Consider the following 5,211-nt stretch of genomic DNA (forward strand, 5'->3'; position numbering starts at 1 on the left):
TTTTATTTTCTGTCGTATGAAGGCAAACTTGATTATAATACAATATTGAATCATCTGCCTTACACATAGTAGAAGCTCAACAAACACTCGTAGAAGGAAGAAGGGAAGGAACAGAGGGAAGGAACAGAGGGAGGGGGAAAGGAAGGAGGGAGGAAGGGAGGAGGGAGGGAGGAAGGGAGGAGGGAAGAGAAGGAGGAGCGAAGGAAGGAAGGAGGGAGGGAGCAAAGGGAGAAAGGCAGGGGGGCCGACAGGCACTGGTTGAGGAGGATAAGTGCCACATATGATAAATGTGTAAGCAAAAACCTATGAGAGTCCAGAAGACAAAGAAAAAATTGATTCCTCCTAAAGTAATCTGGTACGTTCCTGAATTTGGATCTGGTGATTTGTCTTGTTCCCAAAACTCGTTGTGTAGATCTCTTTTAACGGCACTGCCACTCTGTGTTGTTGTTGTTGTGTTACATAAGTAATGTATATTCTTTGTAAAAAGAATGATTTTTGAACATATGGAGGGGTAGAAAGTCGAAAGTAAAAATCTCCCTCCTTGTCTATTTCCCCAAAGCCAAGACTCCAGAAATAACCAGTTATCCTGCGTGCTTCCAGAAATGTTCCCTGCATATGTAAGCATATATGTCTTCTATCTCTCTAAACGTATAAATAGCTCTAACAAGAGTCAGATGGGATTGGGTCTTACTCAGGCCCACAGGTCCGCTGCTTTTTTCTCTTAATTGTGCGCCTTTGGCCACCGCCAGGCTGCTTACAGGGGTCTGCTTTGGTGTTTATCGTGCCCTAGACAGCAAACCTCATGACAAGTGAATTCCGTTCTTGCTCATCTTTGAAGGTCTGAAACCTACAACAGGTGCTTAACAAAAGTGCTGCTGAATGAATGCTCAGGAAATGGTTGAAAGGGGCCTTCAAGCTGACACAGGGCAAGTGGCAGAGGTGGAATTATCCTCACTGACGAGCTGTTATTTTTTTTATTTTTTTATTTTTGAGCTGTTATTCTTTCAAAGGCAGCCTTATGGTCACCGCACACGTCGTTTTTTATGCCCCTGAATCTCATCAGGACTTGACAAGCCACAAGCAGTCATGCTTCAGAACAGGGAGTGTTAAATGAGCTAAACCCCTCAGCTGGAGCTCCCTGAGCTGCCGAGGCCCAGAAGGAAAAAAAATAAAATTAAAAGAACCCAGCTCAAACTGGAGTGCTGGCTTTCTGCATCCCCCTCAAAGCCACCCCTCGGGGTCTCATCAAAATGCAGCTCCAGAGACGGAGGAAGGGGAAGGCCCTCTAGCACAGTCTGAGGACAAAGACTGAGTTTTTCATGTTTGTTTGTTTGTTTGTTTACCATGAAAAGAGCATGAAATAGAGATTCTTGGCAGGTCTCAGACCTTTGACCTGTGGGCACTTCCACTGAGAAAATTTGCATCTGGAAATCAAACTGGAACATCATAAGAGAGAAGACAGAACTTCTAGTTCCCTTGCCCGAAACTCTGTATCATTTTTAGGGTTTGCCCACTTTTTATTTTCATGCATTAGTTAAAACCCAATTTTAACAAATCTGGTGGGACATCCGATTTGCTTCGTGAAATTCAACTAGGTTTGAACAGAAATCCGTAAGCAGCACATATAGTGGGAGCGTTCGGAACTAGGTCACAGGGTCTCACCCCTGTCACCCTCTCCTCTTTGGCGCCCGCCAAAGTGCCTGCCCTCCCCCCCAGCTCTGAAACCAAGCTCCCTGCTCTTAGGGAGAACTCAAGGCTTCCCTGCCCTTTGATGTTCTCCAGTTTTTTACCCAGTTCTAGTTACTACTCTCTGAGACAGGAAGCTGGAGTTTGCTAAGTGTTTGCCGAGCGCTGTACGGAAAAGTGCGCTTCGGCAAAAACCTGTATTATCTAGGCTCTAGAAGACACCCTTGGGGTTATCTGATTCGATGGAAAAGGTTTTACTTCTTGAAAAATTGTAGATAATTGACAACAATGCAAAATAATTCCTGTCTATGGACATGTAAATTCTGTTCTGTCTGATAGGGGTTCAGCTGACATTCAGTTGAACCCACCATTTTATTGCAAGCAGTAAGCAAGCCTGTCCTTAGTCCACGAGGAAAATAGCCTCAAGGTTGCTTACTACAAACACATCCTGAGAAATGCCTCGCATTTTTGCCATACCCAGAAAGCCAGGTAGGAGCACAGAGACCAGGGAGAGCTCTCTCTCCCAATAAGGACCTACAGTTGAGTAAAAAGAGCCGGCCACAGAACTGCATGTATGGTAAATCCCATTTTTATAAAACTCTATAAAATTTTGTAAAATTGTATTTGTAAAATTGTATAAATGTATTTTTAATTTTTTTTAGTTTCTTTACCTATTTTGGAAGAGAGAGAGAAAGAAAGAGCCCAAGAGCAGAGGAGTGGCAAAGAGAGAGGGAGAAAAAGAGAGAGAGAGAGAATCTCAAGCAGGTTCGTCACTGTCAGCGCTGAACCCAACACAGGGCTTGTTCTCAAGAACCTCGAGATCATGACCTGAGGTGAAATCAACAGTTGGACACTTAACCAGCTGAGCCACCCAGGTGCCCCTGAAATGTACTTTTTATAAAATGTGTATTTATAAAATGTATAAATCGTATGGGTGTGTGTGTGTGTGTGTGTGTGTGTGTGTGTATATATATATATATATATATATATATATATATATATATAGGTATGTTATATAACATATGTGCTACATGCCTAAAAAACTGTTTACCAAGAAGTTAACAGTGGGTATCTCTGAGTGAGTAGATCAGGTGATTTTTAAACTTTCATCTCAGTACCTTTGTGTTATTTGAATTAATTTCAATGAGAATGTATGGTTTTCACAAAAACCATAGTTATTCTTAAAAATACTGGGGGGGGATCACAGTTTAGAGGCGATTACAAGATTAATTCACACTCAAACCTAGGTTGATCAAATCCAGGAGCAAACTGGCAATAGCAGGAATGAAAAGTAACCAGGAAGCTAGGGGCTGACACGCATTTACTGGTTGTTATGACAAAGACAAGGGAACAGCCAAGGCCATGGTCAAATTCATTTTGACATTTGGGAAGTCTGACTCCATGGTGAAAATCCAGGAATAACCAGGTCCATGCAGACAATGATTCTGACATCATCCTAGCAGATCTTATCCTTTTGAAATGACAAGCCCAAATTAAGCAGAGACAGAAGGAAAAACCAGGATTTCCCCCATTAAGTCAGTGTCTTTCTATATCTCTGGGCTAAGTGAAGTCACTTTTCAAATATAGCACTACCCTGTTACAATACAGCTTGTTAGGATATGCAAGGAGTTAAAACATGAGCCATGAATATAATGGCAAAAGCATTATGATTCTGGGCAAATTTAGGAGTTTCACTGTAATACCTGATGCCCTTAAAATGATAACAGGTTTACTAGCAAAAAAAATCTGAACTGTAAAACTTGTGATTGCTAATGAGTAAGTTCACCCGCTTTGAAATGTCAGATAAAGTCAGTGGCATTATCTTTGGGGGTCCTGGCTTTTAGGGTATTAAAGCTGCCTTTACCAGTTGTTCCTTAGTGTGGCAGCTGTTAATACAGTTACCAGGAGGCTTGGTCCCAGCCTTGTCCCTGAAAAGCGATTGCTAATAACTGAGCTGGGCGTAAATGGAACCGTTCACGGGATCAGCGGGGTTGGAGTTGGAGTCCTCTGCCCCCAGTGTTTCCCCGTTACCAGTTTTCAAAAAGAAGAAACTGGAGCCGGAGTTGTCAGGACGGTTGTTTGCAGAGAGCTGGGAGCTAATCCAGCAGACGAGGGAGCAGAGGAAGGGTGCTCCAAACCTGGAGCAGAATCAGAAATGAGTGCAGGCTCCAGCAGCCAAGATGCAGGTACAGGTGCAAAGCGTCGTGAGTCAGCTGGAGAAGCAGCGCTCCCGGGCAGGGAGTGTGCCAGCTCTGGGCTATGGCCCTCTGGCTCTTCCGGTGGCTACAGGCAGTGCTGGCCTCCAGAACCTCCTGACTTTGCACAGCAGCTCAGAGAGGGATGGTCCCAGATGAGGTCACGAAGCCCCTTGCAGCTCTCACATCTGCCGGTTGGTTGTCTGGTCCGTGAGCAGTGCCCGGGAGCATCCTCAGGCCAGGGGCTGAGGAGCAGGGCAGATCCTGGAAGCAGCCGCTACCTGAATGAGAACAGATATGACATACCCAGGGCTCTAGGGAAATAACCTGGAGACATTAGCTCCACCGCCATTTTCTGCTCTGCTGCGTCGTGAGGGGAAGGCCGGGCATCTCATTTCATGAGTAACTGAAAAATGCAAAATATCAGATGAAAATCAGAGAAGTCTTCATCTGCTATCTTCACAGGTTGGGGGGGTTGTTTTTATCATGACAGCAGTATGTATAAATTTGTTCTATTATTCTGTTGTTGGAGGCATTTAACGAATATCTTCTGCACCTGTAAATCTCATCTCAGACAAAAACCCATCCAGGAACACACAGCACCCTCCACAGAGTAAACACTCACCATCTATTTTGTGGAATAAACAGATGAAATGTCCAGTGTATAGCGGTCAGAACTGGCCCCTTCCCCCTTAGCGGAGGAATCCAGAAGGATTCTAAATCCTCGGACTACCCTTCTTCTGTGAGGAGGATATCTGCCCCACAAATAGTCCTCACCGGAAAGTAGAGCTTCTGTTGCAAAAGAAAGGAAAGGACACATTTCAAAAGCTTTTATGTGCTGTAGGAAATTAAAGACATCCAGCAGGGATAGATGGTCTGGCTGGCAAGGCATTTTGAAGTGGCCCTGGTTTCTTAGACACCACGGGACCTCTGGGCATTGTCCGTAGGCAGGAAAGAGAGCACTGAAACTGGTCTGCATGGTAAGAGAAAGGACATGATGGGAAGGAGGGATTGAGAGAGATTATGCCATATTCAAGAAAAAGAAGCTTCTCCTAAAGTGGCTTAATACCATGCAGTCTCTAATAATTATAGTTTGCTCACTGGAAGGATGTATGTGGGTGTGCATCCATGCATGCAAATGCATTTTTCTTACTGCACTGAACCAGGTTTTGCATTTTATTTAACGCCTGAACGTGTTTATGCCTTGTCTCCACAGCTCAACCGTAGGAACCCTGAAAGCAGGAATAGAGTTAAATCTCTGCACCTCTGTGGTCAATAGACAGAAACAAATAACATCTGGCAAATTAAAGCTAATTCCCCCAAACACCAG

The 5,211-nt window shown here is 44.2% G+C and overlaps 1 long non-coding RNA gene across 1 annotated transcript; it reads right to left on the minus strand.

Annotated features, from left to right (window-relative positions):
- Window positions 1–2,991: 2,991 nt before the first annotated feature.
- Window positions 2,992–4,740, minus strand: LOC121032638 (uncharacterized). The gene is made up of 2 exons (XR_005791403.1): window positions 4,507–4,740; window positions 2,992–4,287 (listed from the first exon to the last, which is right to left on the minus strand). It is a non-coding gene; the product is annotated as an uncharacterized LOC121032638 (long non-coding RNA).
- Between the last annotated feature and the right edge of the window lie 471 nt (window positions 4,741–5,211).

This window comes from Herpailurus yagouaroundi, unplaced genomic scaffold, assembly GCF_014898765.1.
Source record: "Herpailurus yagouaroundi ecotype Mexico unplaced genomic scaffold, PumYag 142, whole genome shotgun sequence".
Taxonomy (NCBI): Eukaryota; Metazoa; Chordata; class Mammalia; order Carnivora; family Felidae; genus Herpailurus; species Herpailurus yagouaroundi.